Here is a 21,075-nt window from a genome sequence, read left to right as displayed (position 1 = left end):
TCGTTCATCACCCACAAAGGGAATGGGTTGCAGGTGAAACTTTTACTATGGTTTCTCAGTCTGTTTCCTACTGTCGGTTTGAAGTCCCTGCAGTTTTCACTGTAAAACGAGTTGGAGCTAGGACCTCCGCATATATATGTATGGACTGGAGTTTTCAAGTGAAAAGAAACTTTGTGTTCCCAACAAGCTAGGTGAAGGACGGCTTTCACACACACTTATCTCTCAGAACTTAGCATGTGGAGAGACGTTCCTTCATTTAGCACAAAGGAACGGTTTGCAGGAGTAACTTTTACTCTGGTTTCTCAGTCTGTTTCCTAGTGCCCGTTTGAAGTTCCTGCAGTTTTCAGTGTAAAACCGAGTAGGATCTTGTACCACCCCATATATTTGTATGGAGTGGAGTTTGCAATTGAAAAGAAAGTTTGTGTTCCCAACATTCTAGGTGAAGGACGGCTTTCACACACACATATCTCTCAGAACTGAGCATTTGGAGAGACTTTCGTTCATCTAGAACAAAGGGAACGGGTTGAAGGAGAAACTTTATCTCTGGTTTCTCAGTCTCTTTCCTTGTGCCGGATTGACGTTCCTGCAGTTTTCACTGTAAAACCGAGTTGGAGCTAGTACCTCCCCTTCTATATGTATGGATTGGAGTTTGAAAGTGAAAAGAATCTTTGTGTTCCCAGCAAGGTATGTGAAGGACGTCTTTCACACACAATTATCTCTCAGAACTGAGCATGTGGAGAGACGTTCGTTCATCTAGCACAAAGGGAACGGGTTGCAGGAGAAACTTTTTCTCTGATTTCTCAGTCTGTTTCCTAGTGCCGGTTTGAAGTTCCTGCAGTTTTCACTGTAAAACCGAGTTGGAGCTAATCCCTCCCCATATATATGTATGGAGTGCAGTTTGCAAGTGAAAACCAACTTTGTGTTCCCAACAAGCTAGGTGAAGGACGGCTTTCACCCACACATATCTCTCAGAACTGAGCATGTGGAGAGACGTTCTTTCATCTAGCATAAAGGGAACGGGTTGCAGGAGAAACTTTTACTCTGGTTTCTCAGTTTTTTCCTAGTGCAGGTTTGAAGTTCCTGCAGTTTTCACTGTAAAACCGAGTAGGAGCTTGTACCACCCCATATATATGTGTGGAGTGGAGTTTGCAAGTGAAAAGAAACTTTGTGTTCCCAACAAGCTAGGTGAAGGGCGGCTTTCACACACACTTATCTCTCAGAACTGAGCATGTGGACAGAAGTTCGTTCATTTAGCACAAAGGAACGGGTTGAAGGAGAAACTTTTACTCTGGTTTCTCAGTCTGTTTCCTAGTGCAGGTTTGAATTTCCTGCAGTTTTCACTGTAAAACCGAGTAGGAGCTTGTACCACCCCATATATATGTATGGAGTGGTGTTTGCAAGTGAAAAGAAAGTTTGTTTTCCCAACATTCCAGTTGAAGGACGGCTTTCACACTCACTATTCTCTCAGAACTGAGCATTTGGAGAGACGTTCGTTCATCTACCACAAAAGGAACGGGTTGCAACGGAAAATTTTTCTATGGTTTCTCAGTCTGTTTCCTACTGTCGGGTTGAAGTCCCTGCACTTTTCACTGTAAACCGAGTTGGAGCTATTACCTCCCCATATATATGTAAGGAGTGGAGTTTGCATGTGTAAAGAACCTTTGTGTTCCCAACAAGCTAGGTGAAGGACGGCTTTCACACACATTTATCCCTCAGAACTGAGCATGTGGAGAGACGTACGTTCATCTAGCAGAAAGGGAACGGGTTGCAGGAGAAACTTTTACTCTGGTTTCTCAGTCTGTTTCCTAGTGCAGGTTTGAAGTTCCTGCAGTTTTCACTGTAAAACCGAGTAGAAGCTTACACCACCCCATATATATATGTGGATTGAGGTGTGCTAGTTAAAAGAAACTTTGTGTTCCCAACAAGCTAGTTGAAGGACGGCTTTCACACACACTTATCTCTCAGAAATGAGCATGTGGAGAGACGTTCGTTCATCTACCACAAGGGGAACAGTTTGCAGGAGGAAATTTTTCTCTGGATTCTCAGTCTGTTTCCTAGGGCCGGTTTGAAGTTCCTGCATTTTTCACTGTAAAACCGTGTTGGAGCTAGTACCTCCCCATATATATGTACGGAATGGTGTTTGCAAGTGGAAAGAAACTTTGTGTTCCCAACAAGCTAGGTGAAGGACGGCTTTCACACACACTTCTCAGAACTGAGCATGTGGAGAGACGTTCGTTCATCTAGCACAAAGGGAACGGGTTGCAGGAGAAACTTTTACTCTGGATTCTCAGTCTGTTTCCTAGTGCCGGTTTGAAGTTCCTGCAATTTTCAGTGTAAAACCGAGTAGGATCTTGTACCACCCCATATATATGTATGGAGTGGAGATTGCAAGTGAAAACAAAGTTTGTTTTCCCCACATTCTAGGTGAAGTACGGATTTCACACACACTTATCTCTCAGAACTGAGCATTTGGAGAGACGTTCGTTCATCAACCACAAAGGGAATGGGTTGCAGGTGAAACTTTTACTATGCTTTCTCAGTCTGTTTCCTACTGTCGGTTTGAAGTCCCTGCAATTTTCACTGTAAACCGAGTTGGAGCTAGGACCTCCGCATATATATGTATGGACTGGAATTTTCAAGTGAAAAGAAGCTTTGTGTTCCCAACAAGCTAAGTGAAGGACGGCTTTCACACACACTTATCTCTCAGAACTTAGCATGTGGAGGGTCGTTCCTTCATTTAGCACAAAGGAACGGTTTGCAGGAGTAACTATTACTCTGGTTTCTCAGTCTGTTTCCTAGTGCCGGTTTGAAGTTCCTGCAGTATTCAGTGTAAAACCGAGTAGGATCTTGTACAACCCCATATAGTTGTATGGAGTGGAGTTAGCAAGTGAAAAGAAAGTTTGTGTTCCCAACATTCTAGGTGAAGGACGGCTTTCACACACACTTATCTCTCAGAACTGAGCATGTGGAGAGACGTTCGTTCATGTAGCACAAAGGGAAAGAATTGCAGGAGAAACTTTTTCTCTGGTTTCTCAGTATGTTACCTAGTGCAGGTTTGAAGTTCCTGCAGTTTTCACTGTAAAAACGTGTTGGAGCTAGAACCTCCCTTTATATATGTATGGAGAGGAATTTGCAAATGAAAAGAAATTTTGTGTTCCCAACAAGCTAAATGAAGGACGGCTTTCACACACATTTATCTCTGTACTGAGCATGGGGAGAGACGTTCGTTCATCTAGCACAAAGGAACGTGTTGCAGGGGAACTTTTACTCTGGTTTCTCAGTCTGTTTCCTAGTGCGATTTTGAATTTCCTGCAGTTTTCACTGTAAAACCGAGTTGGAGCTAGTACCTCCCCATATATATGTATGGATTGGAGTTTGCAAGTGAAAAGAAACTTTGTATTCCGAACAAGCTAGGTGAAGGACGGCTTTCACACACACTTATCTCTCAGAACATAGCATGTGGAGAGACGTTCGTTCATCTAGCAAAAAGGAACGGGTTGCAGGAGAAACTTTTACTCTGGTTTCTCAGTCTGTTTCCTTGTGCCGGTTTGAAGTTCCTTCAGTTTTCACTGTAAAACCGAGGTGGAGCTAGTACCTCCCTATATTTATGTATCAAGTGGAGATTGCAAGTGATATAAAATTTGTGTTCCCAACAAGCTAGGTGAAGGACGGCTTTCACACACACTTATCTCTCAGAACATAGCATGTGGAGAGACGTTCGTTCATCTAGCACAAAGGGAACGCGTACAGGAGAAACTTTTACTCTGGTTTCTCAGTCTGTTTCCTAGTGCTGGTATGAAGTTCCTGCAGTTTTCACTGTAAAACCGAGTTGGAGCTAATCCCTCCGCATATATTTGTATGGAGTGGAGTTTGCAAGTGAAAACCAACTTTGTGTTCCCAACAAGCTAGGTGAAGGATGGCTTTCACACACAAATATCTCTCAGAACTGAGCATGTGGAGAGACGTTCTTTCATCTAGCATAAAAGGAAGGGGTTGCAGGAGAAACTTTTACTCTGGTTTCTCAGTTTTTTCCTAGTGCAGGTTTCAAGTTCCTGCAGTTTTCACTGTAAAACAGAGTAGGAGCTTGTACCACCCCATATATATGTGTGGAGTGGAGTTTGCAAGTGAAAAGAAACTTTGTGTTCCCAACAAGCTAGGTGAAGGGCGGCTTTCACACACACTTATCTCTCAGAACTGAGCATGTGGACAGAAGTTCGTTCATTTAGCACAAAGGAACGGGTGGAAGGAGAAACTTTTACTCTGGTTTCTCAGTCTGTTTCCTTGTGCAGGTTTGAATTTCCTGCAGTTTTCACTGTAAAACCGAGTAGGAGCTTGTACCACCCCATATATATGTATGGAGTGGGGTTTGCAAGTGAAAAGAAAGTTTGTGTTCCCAACATTCTAGGTGAAGGACGGCTTTCACACTCACTTATCTCTCAGAACTGAGCATTTGGAGAGACGTTCGTTCACCTACCACAAAGGGAACGGGTTGCAACGGAAAATTTTACTATGTTTCTCAGTCTGTTTCCTACTGTCGGGTTGAAGTCCCTGCAGTTTTCACTGTAAACCGAGTTGGAGCTATTACCTCCCCATATATATGTAAGGAGTGGAGTTTGCATGTGTAAAGAACCTTTGTGTTCCCAACAAGCTAGGTGAAGGACGGCTTTCACACACACTTATCCCTCAGAACTGAGCATGTGGAGAGACGTTCGTTCATCTAGCATAAAGGGAACGGGTTGCAGGAGAAAATTTTACTCTGGTTTCTCAGTCTGTTTCCTAGTGCAGGTTTGAAGTTCCTGCAGTTTTCACTGTAAAACCGAGTAGAAATTTATACCACCCCATATATATGTGTGGATTGGGGTGTGCAAGTTAAAAGAAACTTTGTGTTCCCAACAAGCTAGGTGAAGGACGGCTTTCACACACACTTTTCTCTCAGAAATGAGCATGTGGAGGGACGTTCGTTCATCTACCACAAGGGGAACATTATGCAGGAGGAACTTATTCTCTGGATTCTCAGTCTGTTTCCTACGGCCGGTTTGAAGTTCCTGCAGTTTTCAGTGTAAAACCGAGTAGGAGCTTGTACCACCCCATATATATGTATTGAGTGGAGTTTGCAAGTGAAAAGAAAGTTTGTTTTCCCAACATTCTAGGTGAAGGACGGCTTTCACACACACTTATCTCTCAGAACTGAGCATTTGGAGAGACGTTCGTTCATCACCCACAAAGGGAATGGGTTGCAGGTGAAACTTTTACTATGGTTTCTCAGTCTGTTTCCTACTGTCGGTTTGAAGTCCCTGCAGTTTTCACTGTAAACCGAGTTGGAGCTAGGACCTCCGCATATATATGTATGGACTGGAGTTTTCAAGTGAAAAGAAACTTTGTGTTCCCAACAAGCTAGTTTAAGAAAGGCTTTCACACACAATTATCTCACAGATCTGAGCATGTGGAGAGACATTCGTTCATGTAGCACAAAGGAACGGTTTGCAGGAGTAACTTTTACTCTGGTTTCTCAGTCTGTTTCCTAGTGCCCGTTTGAAGTTCCTGCAGTTTTCAGTGTAAAACCGAGTAGGATCTTGTACCACCCCATATATTTGTATGGAGTGGAGTTTGCAATTGAAAAGAAAGTTTGTGTTCCCAACATTCTAGGTGAAGGACGGCTTTCACACACACTTATCTCTCAGAACTGAGCATTTGGAGAGACTTTCGTTCATCTAGAACAAAGGGAACGGGTTGAAGAAGAAACTTTATCTCTGGTTTCTCAGTCTGTTTCCCAGTGCCGGATTGACGTTCCTGCAGTTTTCACTGTAAAACCGAGTTGGAGCTAGTACCTCCCCTTATATATGTAAGGATTGGAGTTTGCAAGTGAAAAGAATCTTTATGTTCCCAGCAAGGTATGTGAAGGACGTCTTTCACACACAATTATCTCTCAGAACTGAGCATGTGGAGAGACGTTCGTTCATCTAGCACAAAGGGAACAGGTTGCAGGAGAAACTTTTTCTCTGATTTCTCAGTCTGTTTCCTAGTGCCGGTTTGAAGTTCCTGCAGTTTTCACTGTAAAACCGAGTTGGAGCTATTCCCTCCCCATATATATGTATGGAGTGGGGTTTGCAAGTGAAAACCAACTTTGTGTTCCCAACAAGCTAGGTGAAGTACAGCTTTCACCCACACATATCTCTCAGAACTGAGCATGTGGAGAGACGTTCTTTCATCTAGGATAAAGGGAACGGGTTGCAGGAGAAACTTTTACTCTGGTTTCTCAGTTTTTTCCTAGTGCAGGTTTGAAGTTCCTGCAGTTTTCACTGTAAAACCGAGTAGGAGCTTGTACCACCCCATATATATGTGTGGAGTGGAGTTTGCAAGTGAAAAGAAACTTTGTGTTCCCAACAAGCTAGGTGAAGGGCGGCTTTCACACACACTTATCTCTCAGAACTGAGCATGTGGACAGAAGTTCGTTCATTTAGCACAAAGGAACGGGTTGAAGGAGAAACTTTTACTCTGGTTTCTCAGTCTGTTTCCTCGTGCAGGTTTGAATTTCCTGCAGTTTTCACTGTAAAACCGTGTAGGAGCTTGTACCACCCCATATATATGTATGGAGTGGGGTTTGCAAGTGAAAAGAAAGTTTGTGTTCCCAACATTCCAGTTGAAGGACGGCTTTCACACTCACTATTCTCTCAGAACTGAGCATTTGGAGAGACGTTCGTTCATCTACCACAAAGGGAACGGGTTGCAACGGAAAATTTTTCTATGGTTTCTCAGTCTGTTTCCTACTGTCGGGTTGAAGTCCCTGCAGTTTTCACTGTAAACCGAGTTGGAGCTATTACCTCCCCATATATATGTAAGGAGTGGAGTTTGCATGTGTAAAGAACCTTTGTGTTCCCAACAAGCTAGGTGAAGGACGGCTTTCACACACACTTATCCCTCAGAACTGAGCATGTGGAGAGACGTTCGTTCATCTAGCAAAAAGGGAACGGGTTGCAGGAGAAACATTCACTCTGGTTTCTCATTCTGTTTCCTAGTGCAGGTTTGAAGTTCCTGCAGTTTTCACTGTAAAACCGAGTAGAAGCTTACACCACCCCATATATATATGTGGATTGGGTTGTGCAAGTGAAAAGAAACTTTGTGTTCCCAACAAGCTAGGTGAAGGACGGCTTTCACACACACTTACCTCTCAGAAATGAGCATGTGGAGAGAAGTTCGTTCATCTACCACAAGGGGAACAGTTTCAGGAGGAAATTTTTCTCTGGATTCTCAGTCTGTTTCCTAGGGCCAGTTTGAAGTTCCTGCATTTTTCACTGTAAAACCGAGTTGGAGCTAGTACCTCCCCATATATATGTACGGAATGGTGTTTGCAAGTGGAAAGAAACTTTGTGTTCCCAACAAGCTAGGTGAAGGACGGCTTTCACACACACTTCTCAGAACTGAGCATTTGGAGAGACGTTCGTTCATCTAGCACAAAGGGAACGGGTTGCAGGAGAAACTTTTACTCTGGATTCTCAGTCTGTTTCCTAGTGCCGGTTTGAAGTTCCTGCAATTTTCAGTGTAAAACCGAGTAGGAGCTTGTACCACCCCATATATATGTATGGAGTGGAGTTTGCAAGTGAAAACAAAGTTTGTTTTCCCAACATTCTAGGTGAAGGACGGATTTCACACACACTTATCTCTCAGAACTGAGCATTTGGAGAGACGTTCGTTCATCAACCACAAAGGGAATGGGTTGCAGGTGAAACTTTTACTATGCTTTCTCAGTCTGTTTCCTACTGTCGGTTTGAAGTCCCTGCAATTTTCACTGTAAACCGAGTTGGAGCTAGGACCTCCGCATATATATGTATGGACTGGAATTTTCAAGTGAAAAGAAGCTTTGTTTTCCCAACAAGCTAAGTGAAGTACGGCTTTCACACACACTTATCTCTCAGAACTTAGCATGTGGAGGGTCGTTCCTTCATTTAGCACAAAGGAACGGTTTGCAGGAGTAACTATTACTCTGGTTTCTCAGTCTGTTTCCTAGTGCCGGTTTGAAGTTCCTGCAGTATTCAGTGGAAAAACGAGTAGGATCTTGTACCACCCCATATATTTTTATGGAGTGGAGTTAGCAAGTGAAAAGAAAGTTTGTGTTCCCAACATTCTAGGTGAAGGACGGCTTTCACACACACTTATCTCTCAGAACTGAGCATGTGGAGAGACGTTCGTTCATGTAGCACAAAGGGAAAGAATTGCAGGAGAAACTTTTTCTCTGGTTTCTCAGTATGTTACCTAGTGCAGGTTTGAAGTTCCTGCAGTTTTCACTGTAAAACCGTGTTGGAGCTAGAACCTCCCTTTATATATTTATGGAGAGGATTTTGCAAATGAAAAGAAATTTTGTGTTCCCCACAAGCTAAATGAAGGACGGCTTTCACACACATTTATCTCTGTACTGAGCATGGGGAGAGACGTTCGTTCATCTAGCACAAAGGAACGTGTTGCAGGGGAACTTTTACTCTGGTTTCTCAGTCTGTTTCCTAGTGCCATTTTGAATTTCCTGCAGTTTTCACTGTAAAACCGAGTTGGAGCTAGTACCTCCCCATATATATGTATGGATTGGAGTTTGCAAGTGAAAAGAAACTTTGTATTCCGAACAAGCTAGGTGAAGGACGGCTTTCACACACACTTATCTCTCAGAACATAGCATGTGGAGAGACGTTCGTTCATCTAGCACAAAGGAACGGGTTGCAGGAGAAACTTTTACTCTGGTTTCTCAGTCTGTTTCCTTGTGCCGGTTTGAAGTTCCTTCAGTTTTCACTGTAAAACCGAGGTGGAGCTAGTACCTCCCTATATTTATGTATCGAGTGGAGATTGCAAGTGAAATAAAATTTGTGTTCCCAACAAGCTAGGTGAAGGACGGCTTTCACACACACTTATCTCTCACAAATGAGCATGTGGAGAGACGTTCGTTCATCTAGCACAAAGGGAACTGTTATAGGAGAAAATTATACTCTGGTTTCTCTGTCTGTTTCCTGGTGCCGGTTAGAAGTTCCTGCAATTTTCACTGTAAAAACGATTTGGAGCTAAACCCTCCCCATATATATGTACGGAGTGGTGTTTGCAAGAGAAAAGAAACTTTGTGTTCCCAACAAGCTAGGTGAAGGACGGCTTTCACAAATAATTATCTCTCAGAACTGAGCATGTAGAGAGACGTTCGTTCATCTAGCACAAATGGAACAGGTTGCAGGAGGAACTTTTTCTCTGGATTGTCACTCTGTTTCCTAGGGCCAGTTTGATGTTCCTGCAGTTTTCACTGTAAAACCGAGTTGGAGCTAGTACCTCCCCATATATATGTATGGATTGGAGTTTGCAAGTGAAAAGAAACTTTGTATTCCGAACAAGCTAGGTGAAGGACGGCTTTCACACACAATTATGTCTCAGAACATAGCATGTGGAGAGACGTTCGTTCACCTAGCACAAAGGGAACTGGTTGCCAGAGAAACTTTTACTGTGATTTCTCTATCTGTTTCCTAGTGCCGGTTTGAAGTTCCTACAGTTTTCACTGTAAAACCGAGTAGGAGCTTGTAACAACCCATATATATGTTTGGAGTGGAGTTTGCACATGAAAAGAAAGTTTGTGTTCCCAACAAGACAGGTGAAGGACGGCTTTCACACACACTTATCTCTCAGAACTGAGCATGTGGAGAGACGTTCTTTCATCTAGTACAAAGGGAACGGGTTGCAGGAGAAACTTTTACTCTGGTTTCTCAGTCTGTTTCCTTGTGCCGGTTTGAAGTTCCTGCTGTTTTCACTGTAAAACCAAGTTGGAGCTAGTACTTCCCTTATATATGTATGGATTGGGGTTTGCAAGTGAAAAGAAACATTGTGTTCCCAACAAGACATGTGAAGGACGGCTTTCACACACACTTATCTCTCAGAACTGAGAATGTGGAGAGAAGTTCTTTCATCTAGTACAAAGGGAACGGGTTGCAGGAGAAACTTTTTCTCTGGTTTCTCAGTCTGTTTCCTAGTGCCGGTTTGAAGTTCCTGCTGTTTTCAGTGTAAAACCGATTAGGAGCTTGTACCACCCCATATATATGTATGGATTGGATTTTGCATGTGAAAAGAAACTTTGTGTACCCAACAAGCTAGGTGAAGGACGGCTTTCACACATAATTATCTCTCAGAACTGAGCATGTGGAGAGACGTTCGTTCATCTAGCACAAATGGAACGGGTTGCACGGAAACTTTTTCTATGGTTTCTCAGTCTGTTTCCTACTGCCGGTTTGAAGTCCCTGCAGTTGTCACAGTAAAATCGAGTTGGAGCTAGTACCTCCGCATATGTATATATGGAGTGGAATATGATGAAAAGAAAATTTGTGTCCCCAACAAGCTAGGTGAATGACGGCTTTCACACACACTTATATCTCAGAACTGAGCATGTGTATTGACGTTCGTTCATCTAGCACAAAGGGATCGGGTTACAGGAGAAACTTTTACTCTGGTTTCTCAGTATGTTTCCTAGTGCAGGTTTGAATTTCCTGCAGTTTTCACTGTAAAAACGATTTAGAGCTAGTACCTCCACATATATATGTATAGTGTGGTGTTTGCAAATGAAAATGGACTTTGTGTTCCGAACACGCTTGGTGAAGGACGGCTTTCACACACTCTTATCTCTCAGAACTGAGCATGTGTATAGACGTTCGTTCATCTAGCACAAAGGGAACGGGTTACAGGAGAAACTTTTACTCTGGTTTCTCAGTATGTTTCCTAGTGCAGGTTTGAAGTTCCTGCCGTTTTCACTGTAAAACCGAGTTGGAGCTAATCCCTCCCCATATATATGTAAGGAGTTTAGTTTGCAAGTTAAAAGAAACTTTTTTTTCCCAACAAGCTAGGTGAAGGACAGCTTTCACACACACTTATCTCTCAGAACTTAGTATGTGGAAAGACTTTCGTTAATCTAGCACAATGGGAACGGTTTGCCGGAGAAACTTTTACTCTGGTTTCTCAGTCTGTTTACTAGTGCCGGTTTGAAGTTCCTGCAGTTTTCACTGTAAAACAAATTTGGAGCTTGTACTTCCCCTTATATATGTATGGAATGGAGTTTGCAAATGAAAAGAAACTTTGTTTTCCAAACAAGCTATTTGAAGGACGGCTTTCACACACACTTATCTCTCAGAACGGAGCATGGGAAGAGACGTTCGTTCATGTAGCACAAAGGAACGGGTTGCATGTGAACTTTTACTCTGGTTTCTCAGACTGTTTCCTAGAGCCGTTTTGAATTTCCTGCACTTTTCACGGTTAAACCGACTTGGAGCTTGTACCTCCCCATATAAATGTATGGATTGGAGTATGCAAGTGAAAAGAAACTTTGTATTCCTAACAAGCTAGGTGAAGGACGGCTTTCAAACACACTTATCTCTCAGAAGTGAGCATGTGGAGAGACGTTCGTTCATCTAGCACAACGGGAATGGCTTGCAGGAGAAACTTTTTCTCTGGTTTCTCAGTCTGTTTCTTAGTGCCGGATTGAAGTTCCTGCAGATTTCACTGTAAAACCGAGTTGGAGCTTGTACCTCCCCATATAAATGTATGGATTGGAGTATGCAAGTGAAAAGAAACTTTGTATTCCGAACAAGCTAGGTGAAGTACGGCTTTCACACACACTTATCTCTCAGAACTGAGCATGTGGAGAGACGTTCGTTCATCTAGCACAAATGGAACAGGTTGCATTAGGAACTATTTCTCTGGATTCTCAGTCTGTTTCCTAGTGCCGTTTTGAATTTCCTGAAGTTTTCACTGTAAATCCGAGTTGGAGCTTGTACCTCCCCATATAAATGTATGGATTGGAGTATGCAAGTGAAAAGAAACTTTGTATTCCGAACAAGCTAGGTGAAGTACGGCTTTCACACACACTTATCTCTCAGAACTGAGCATGTGGAGAGACGTTCGTTCATCTAGCACAAAGGAACGGGTTGCAGGAGAAACTTTTACTCTGGTTTCTCAGTATGTTTCCTAGTGCAGGTTTGAAGTTCCTGCAGTTTTCACTGTAAAACAGAGTTGGAGCTATTACCTCCCCATATATATGTATGGAGTGGTGTTTGCAAGTGAAAAGAAACTTTGTGTTCCCTAGAAGCTAGGTGAATGACGGCTTTCACACACACTTATCTCTCAGAACTGAGCATGTGGAGAGACGTTCTTTCATCTAGTACAAAGGGAACGGGTTGCAGGAGAAACTTTTTCTCTGGTTTCTCAGTCTGTTTCCTAGTGCCGGTTTGAAGTTCCTGCTGTTTTCATTGTAAAACCGTGTAGGAGCTTGTACCACCCCATATATATGTATGGAGTGGATTTTGCATGTGAAAAGAAACTGTGTACCCAACAAGCTAGGTGAAGGACGGCTTTCACACATACTTATCTCTCAGAACTGAGCATGTGGAGAGACGTTCGTTCATCTAGCACAAATGGAACAGGTTTCAGGAGGAACTTTTTCTCTGGATTCTCAGTCTTTTTCCTAGGGCCGGTTTGAATTTCCTGCAGTTTTCACTGTAAAACCGAGTTGGAGGTATTACCTCGCCATATATATGTACGGAGTGGTGTCTGCCAGTGAAAAGAAACTTTGTGTTCCCAACAAGCTAGGTGAAGTACGGCTTTCACACACACTTATATCTCAGAACTGAGCATGTGGAGAGACGTTCGTTCATCTAGCACAAAGGGAACGGGTTGCAGGAGAAACTTTTACTCTGGTTTCTCAGTCTGTTTCCTAGTGCCGGTTTGAAGTTCCTGCCGTTTTCACTGTAAAGCCGAGGAGGAGCTTGTACCACCCCATATAAATGTATGGAGTGGAGTTTGCAAGTGAAAGAAACTTTGTGTTCCCAATAAGCTATTTGAAGAAAGGCTTTCACACACACTTATCTCTCAGAACTGAGCATGTGGAGAGACGTTCTTTCATCTAGCACAAATGGAACGGGTTGCACGGGAAAGTTTTTCTATGGTTTCTCAGTCTGTTTCCTACTGCCGGTTTGAAGTCCCTGCAGTTGTCACTGTAAAATCGAGTTGGAGCTACTACCTCCGCATATATATATATGGAGTGGTATATGATGAAAAGAAAATTTATGTTCCCAACAAGCTAGGTGAAGGACGGCTTTCACACACAAATATCTCTCAGAACTGAGTATGTAGAGAGACGTTCTTTCACCTAGCACAAAGGGAACTGGTTACCAGAGAAACTTTTACTGTGATTTCTCAATCTGTTTCCTAGTGCCGGTTTGAAGTTCCTACAGTTTTCACTGCAAAACCGAGTAGGAGCTTGTAACAACCCATATATATGTATGGAGTGGAGTTTGCACATGAAAAGAAATTTTGTGTTCCCAACAAGACAGGTGAAGGACGGCTTTCACACACACTTATATCTCAGAACTGAGCATGTGTATTGACGTTCGTTCATCTAGCACAAAGGGAACGGGTTACAGGAGAAACTTTTACTCTGGTTTCTCAGTATGTTTCCTAGTGCAGGTTTGAAGTTCCTGCAGTTTTCACTGTAAAAACGATTTGGAGCTAGTACCTCCACATATAAATGTATGGTGTGGTGTTTGCAAGTGAAAATGGACTTTGTGTTCCGAACACGCTTGGTGAAGGACGGCTTTCACACACTCTTATCTCTCAGAACTGAGCATGTGTATAGACGTTCGTTCATCTAGCACAAACGGAACGGGTTACAGGAGAAAATTTTACTCTGGTTTCTCAGTCTGTTTCCTAGTGCCGGTTTGAAGTTCCTGCCGTTTTCACTGTAAAGCCGAGTAGGAGGTTGTACCACCCCATATAAATGTATGGAGTGGAGTTTGCAAGTGAAAGAAACTTTGTGTTCCCAATAAGCTATTTGAAGAAAGGCTTTCACACACACTTATCTCTCAGAACTGAGCATGTGGAGAGACGTTCTTTCATCTAGCACAAATGGAACGGGTTGCACGGAAACTTTTTCTATGGTTTCTCAGTCTGTTTCCTACTGCCGGTTTGAAGTCCCTGCAGTTGTCACTGTAAAATCGAGTTGGAGCTAGTACCTCCGCATATGTATATATGGAGTGGAATATGATGAAAAGAAAATTTGTGTCCCCAACAAGCTAGGTGAATGACGGCTTTCACACACACTTATATCTCAGAACTGAGCATGTGTATTGACGTTCGTTCATCTAGCACAAAGGGATCGGGTTACAGGAGAAACTTTTACTCTGGTTTCTCAGTATGTTTCCTAGTGCAGGTTTGAAGTTCCTGCAGTTTTCACTGTAAAAACGATTTAGAGCTAGTACCTCCACATATATATGTATGGTGTGGTGTTTGCAAATGAAAATGGACTTTGTGTTCCGAACACGCTTGGTGAAGGTCGGCTTTCACACACTCTTATCTCTCAGAACTGAGCATGTGTATAGACGTTCGTTCATCTAGCACAAAGGGAACGGGTTACAGGAGAAACTTTTACTCTGGTTTCTCAGTATGTTTCCTAGTGCAGGTTTGAAGTTCCTGCTGTTTTCAGTGTAAAACCGTGTAGGAGCTTGTACCACCCCATATATATGTATGGAGTGGATTTTGCATGTGAAAAGAAACTGTGTACCCAACAAGCTAGGTGAAGGACGGCTTTCACACATACTTATCTCTCAGAACTGAGCATGTGGAGAGACGTTCGTTCATCTAGCACAAATGGAACAGGTTTCAGGAGGAACTTTTTCTCTGGATTCTCAGTCTTTTTCCTAGGGCCGGTTTGAATTTCCTGCAGTTTTCACTGTAAAACCGAGTTGGAGGTATTACCTCGCCATATATATGTACGGAGTGGTGTCTGCCAGTGAAAAGAAACTTTGTGTTCCCAACAAGCTAGGTGAAGTACGGCTTTCACACACACTTATATCTCAGAACTGAGCATGTGGAGAGACGTTCGTTCATCTAGCACAAAGGGAACGGGTTGCAGGAGAAACTTTTACTCTGGTTTCTCAGTCTGTTTCCTAGTGCCGGTTTGAAGTTCCTGCCGTTTTCACTGTAAAGCCGAGGAGGAGCTTGTACCACCCCATATAAATGTATGGAGTGGAGTTTGCAAGTGAAAGAAACTTTGTGTTCCCAATAAGCTATTTGAAGAAAGGCTTTCACACACACTTATCTCTCAGAACTGAGCATGTGGAGAGACGTTCTTTCATCTAGCACAAATGGAACGGGTTGCACGGGAAAGTTTTTCTATGGTTTCTCAGTCTGTTTCCTACTGCCGGTTTGAAGTCCCTGCAGTTGTCACTGTAAAATCGAGTTGGAGCTACTACCTCCGCATATATATATATGGAGTGGTATATGATGAAAAGAAAATTTATGTTCCCAACAAGCTAGGTGAAGGACGGCTTTCACACACAAATATCTCTCAGAACTGAGTATGTAGAGAGACGTTCTTTCACCTAGCACAAAGGGAACTGGTTACCAGAGAAACTTTTACTGTGATTTCTCAATCTGTTTCCTAGTGCCGGTTTGAAGTTCCTACAGTTTTCACTGCAAAACCGAGTAGGAGCTTGTAACAACCCATATATATGTATGGAGTGGAGTTTGCACATGAAAAGAAATTTTGTGTTCCCAACAAGACAGGTGAAGGACGGCTTTCACACACACTTATATCTCAGAACTGAGCATGTGTATTGACGTTCGTTCATCTAGCACAAAGGGAACGGGTTACAGGAGAAACTTTTACTCTGGTTTCTCAGTATGTTTCCTAGTGCAGGTTTGAAGTTCCTGCAGTTTTCACTGTAAAAACGATTTGGAGCTAGTACCTCCACATATAAATGTATGGTGTGGTGTTTGCAAGTGAAAATGGACTTTGTGTTCCGAACACGCTTGGTGAAGGACGGCTTTCACACACTCTTATCTCTCAGAACTGAGCATGTGTATAGACGTTCGTTCATCTAGCACAAACGGAACGGGTTACAGGAGAAAATTTTACTCTGGTTTCTCAGTCTGTTTCCTAGTGCCGGTTTGAAGTTCCTGCCGTTTTCACTGTAAAGCCGAGTAGGAGGTTGTACCACCCCATATAAATGTATGGAGTGGAGTTTGCAAGTGAAAGAAACTTTGTGTTCCCAATAAGCTATTTGAAGAAAGGCTTTCACACACACTTATCTCTCAGAACTGAGCATGTGGAGAGACGTTCTTTCATCTAGCACAAATGGAACGGGTTGCACGGAAACTTTTTCTATGGTTTCTCAGTCTGTTTCCTACTGCCGGTTTGAAGTCCCTGCAGTTGTCACTGTAAAATCGAGTTGGAGCTAGTACCTCCGCATATGTATATATGGAGTGGAATATGATGAAAAGAAAATTTGTGTCCCCAACAAGCTAGGTGAATGACGGCTTTCACACACACTTATATCTCAGAACTGAGCATGTGTATTGACGTTCGTTCATCTAGCACAAAGGGATCGGGTTACAGGAGAAACTTTTACTCTGGTTTCTCAGTATGTTTCCTAGTGCAGGTTTGAAGTTCCTGCAGTTTTCACTGTAAAAACGATTTAGAGCTAGTACCTCCACATATATATGTATGGTGTGGTGTTTGCAAATGAAAATGGACTTTGTGTTCCGAACACGCTTGGTGAAGGTCGGCTTTCACACACTCTTATCTCTCAGAACTGAGCATGTGTATAGACGTTCGTTCATCTAGCACAAAGGGAACGGGTTACAGGAGAAACTTTTACTCTGGTTTCTCAGTATGTTTCCTAGTGCAGGTTTGAAGTTCCTGCCGTTTTCACTGTAAAACCGAGTTGGAGCTAATCCCTCCCCATATATATGTAAGGAGTTTAGTTTGCAAGTTAAAAGAAACTTTTTTTTCCCAACAAGCTAGGTGAAGGACAGCTTTCACACACACTTATGTCTCAGAACTTAGTATGTGGAAAGACTTTCGTTAATCTAGCACAATGGGAACGGTTTGCCGGAGAAACTTTTCTCTGGTTTCTCAGTCTGTTTACTAGTGCCGGTTTGAAGTTCCTGCAGTTTTCACTGTAAAACAAATTTGGAGCTTGTACTTCCCCTTATATATGTATGGAATGGAGTTTGCAAATGAAAAGAAACTTTGTTTTCCAAACAAGCTATTTGAAGGACGGCTTTCACACACACTTATCTCTCAGAACGGAGCATGGGAAGAGACGTTCGTTCATGTAGCACAAAGGAACGGGTTGCATGTGAACTTTTACTCTGGTTTCTCAGACTGTTTCCTAGAGCCGTTTTGAATTTCCTGCACTTTTCACGGTTAAACCGACTTGGAGCTTGTACCTCCCCATATAAATGTATGGATTGGAGTATGCAAGTGAAAAGAAACTTTGTATTCCTAACAAGCTAGGTGAAGGACGGCTTTCAAACACACTTATCTCTCAGAAGTGAGCATGTGGAGAGACGTTCGTTCATCTAGCACAACGGGAATGGCTTGCAGGAGAAACTTTTTCTCTGGTTTCTCAGTCTGTTTCTTAGTGCCGGATTGAAGTTCCTGCAGATTTCACTGTAAAACCGAGTTGGAGCTTGTACCTCCCCATATAAATGTATGGATTGGAGTATGCAAGTGAAAAGAAACTTTGTATTCCGAACAAGCTAGGTGAAGTACGGCTTTCACACACACTTATCTCTCAGAACTGAGCATGTGGAGAGACGTTCGTTCATCTAGCACAAATGGAACAGGTTGCAGGAGGAACTATTTCTCTGGATTCTCAGTCTGTTTCCTAGTGCCGTTTTGAATTTCCTGAAGTTTTCACTGTAAATCCGAGTTGGAGCTTGTACCTCCCCATATAAATGTATGGATTGGAGTATGCAAGTGAAAAGAAACTTTGTATTCCGAACAAGCTAGGTGAAGTACGGCTTTCACACACACTTATCTCTCAGAACTGAGCATGTGGAGAGACGTTCGTTCATCTAGCACAAAGGAACGGGTTGCAGGAGAAACTTTTACTCTGGTTTCTCAGTATGTTTCCTAGTGCAGGTTTGAAGTTCCTGCAGTTTTCACTGTAAAACAGAGTTGGAGCTATTACCTCCCCATATATATGTATGGAGTGGTGTTTGCAAGTGAAAAGAAACTTTGTGTTCCCTAGAAGCTAGGTGAATGACGGCTTTCACACACACTTATCTCTCAGAACTGAGCATGTGGAGAGACGTTCTTTCATCTAGTACAAAGGGAACGGGTTGCAGGAGAAACTTTTTCTCTGGTTTCTCAGTCTGTTTCCTAGTGCCGGTTTGAAGTTCCTGCTGTTTTCATTGTAAAACCGTGTAGGAGCTTGTACCACCCCATATATATGTATGGAGTGGATTTTGCATGTGAAAAGAAACTGTGTACCCAACAAGCTAGGTGAAGGACGGCTTTCACACATACTTATCTCTCAGAACTGAGCATGTGGAGAGACGTTCGTTCATCTAGCACAAATGGAACAGGTTTCAGGAGGAACTTTTTCTCTGGATTCTCAGTCTTTTTCCTAGGGCCGGTTTGAATTTCCTGCAGTTTTCACTGTAAAACCGAGTTGGAGGTATTACCTCGCCATATATATGTACGGAGTGGTGTCTGCCAGTGAAAAGAAACTTTGTGTTCCCAACAAGCTAGGTGAAGTACGGCTTTCACACACACTTATATCTCAGAACTGAGCATGTGGAGAGACGTTCGTTCATCTAGCACAAAGGGAACGGGTTGCAGGAGAAACTTTTACTCTGGTTTCTCAGTCTGTTTCCTAGTGCCGGTTTGAAGTTCCTGCCGTTTTCACTGTAAAGCCGAGGAGGAGCTTGTACCACCCCATATAAATGTATGGAGTGGAGTTTGCAAGTGAAAGAAACTTTGTGTTCCCAATAAGCTATTTGAAGAAAGGCTTTCACACACACTTATCTCTCAGAACTGAGCATGTGGAGAGACGTTCTTTCATCTAGCACAAATGGAACGGGTTGCACGGGAAAGTTTTTCTATGGTTTCTCAGTCTGTTTCCTACTGCCGGTTTGAAGTCCCTGCAGTTGTCACTGTAAAATCGAGTTGGAGCTACTACCTCCGCATATATATATATGGAGTGGTATATGATGAAAAGAAAATTTATGTTCCCAACAAGCTAGGTGAAGGACGGCTTTCACACACAAATATCTCTCAGAACTGAGTATGTAGAGAGACGTTCTTTCACCTAGCACAAAGGGAACTGGTTACCAGAGAAACTTTTACTGTGATTTCTCAATCTGTTTCCTAGTGCCGGTTTGAAGTTCCTACAGTTTTCACTGCAAAACCGAGTAGGAGCTTGTAACAACCCATATATATGTATGGAGTGGAGTTTGCACATGAAAAGAAATTTTGTGTTCCCAACAAGACAGGTGAAGGACGGCTTTCACACACACTTATATCTCAGAACTGAGCATGTGTATTGACGTTCGTTCATCTAGCACAAAGGGAACGGGTTACAGGAGAAACTTTTACTCTGGTTTCTCAGTATGTTTCCTAGTGCAGGTTTGAAGTTCCTGCAGTTTTCACTGTAAAAACGATTTGGAGCTAGTACCTCCACATATAAATGTATGGTGTGGTGTTTGCAAGTGAAAATGGACTTTGTGTTCCGAACACGCTTGGTGAAGGACGGCTTTCACACACTCTTATCTCTCAGAACTGAGCATGTGTATAGACGTTCGTTCATCTAGCACAAACGGAACGGGTTACAGGAGAAAATTTTACTCTGGTTTCTCAGTCTGTTTCCTAGTGCCGGTTTGAAGTTCCTGCCGTTTTCACTGTAAAGCCGAGTAGGAGGTTGTACCACCCCATATAAATGTATGGAGTGGAGTTTGCAAGTGAAAGAAACTTTGTGTTCCCAATAAGCTATTTGAAGAAAGGCTTTCACACACACTTATCTCTCAGAACTGAGCATGTGGAGAGACGTTCTTTCATCTAGCACAAATGGAACGGGTTGCACGGAAACTTTTTCTATGGTTTCTCAGTCTGTTTCCTACTGCCGGTTTGAAGTCCCTGCAGTTGTCACTGTAAAATCGAGTTGGAGCTAGTACCTCCGCATATGTATATATGGAGTGGAATATGATGAAAAGAAAATTTGTGTCCCCAACAAGCTAGGTGAATGACGGCTTTCACACACACTTATATCTCAGAACTGAGCATGTGTATTGACGTTCGTTCATCTAGCACAAAGGGATCGGGTTACAGGAGAAACTTTTACTCTGGTTTCTCAGTATGTTTCCTAGTGCAGGTTTGAAGTTCCTGCAGTTTTCACTGTAAAAACGATTTAGAGCTAGTACCTCCACATATATATGTATGGTGTGGTGTTTGCAAATGAAAATGGACTTTGTGTTCCGAACACGCTTGGTGAAGGTCGGCTTTCACACACTCTTATCTCTCAGAACTGAGCATGTGTATAGACGTTCGTTCATCTAGCACAAAGGGAACGGGTTACAGGAGAAACTTTTACTCTGGTTTCTCAGTATGTTTCCTAGTGCAGGTTTGAAGTTCCTGCCGTTTTCACTGTAAAACCGAGTTGGAGCTAATCCCTCCCCATATATATGTAAGGAGTTTAGTTTGCAAGTTAAAAGAAACTTTTTTTTCCCAACAAGCTAGGTGAAGGACAGCTTTCACACACACTTATGTCTCAGAACTTAGTATGTGGAAAGACTTTCGTTAATCTAGCACAATGGGAACGGTTTGCCGGAGAAACTTTTCTCTGGTTTCTCAGTCTGTTTACTAGTGCCGGTTTGAAGTTCCTGCAGTTTTCACTGTAAAACAAATTTGGAGCTTGTACTTCCCCTTATATATGTATGGAATGGAGTTTGCAAATGAAAAGAAACTTTGTTTTCCAAACAAGCTATTTGAAGGACGGCTTTCACACACACTTATCTCTCAGAACGGAGCATGGGAAGAGACGTTCGTTCATGTAGCACAAAGGAACGGGTTGCATGTGAACTTTTACTCTGGTTTCTCAGACTGTTTCCTAGTGCCGTTTTGAATTTCCTGCACTTTTCACGGTTAAACCGACTTGGAGCTTGTACCTCCCCATATAAATGTATGGATTGGAGTATGCAAGTGAAAAGAAACTTTGTATTCCGAACAAGCTAGGTGAAGGACGGCTTTCAAACACACTTATCTCTCAGAAGTGAGCATGTGGAGAGACG

This window comes from Camelus dromedarius, unplaced genomic scaffold (assembly GCF_036321535.1).
Source record: "Camelus dromedarius isolate mCamDro1 unplaced genomic scaffold, mCamDro1.pat HAP1_SCAFFOLD_117, whole genome shotgun sequence".
Taxonomy (NCBI): domain Eukaryota; kingdom Metazoa; phylum Chordata; class Mammalia; order Artiodactyla; family Camelidae; genus Camelus; species Camelus dromedarius.
This window is presented reverse-complemented; position numbering follows the sequence as displayed.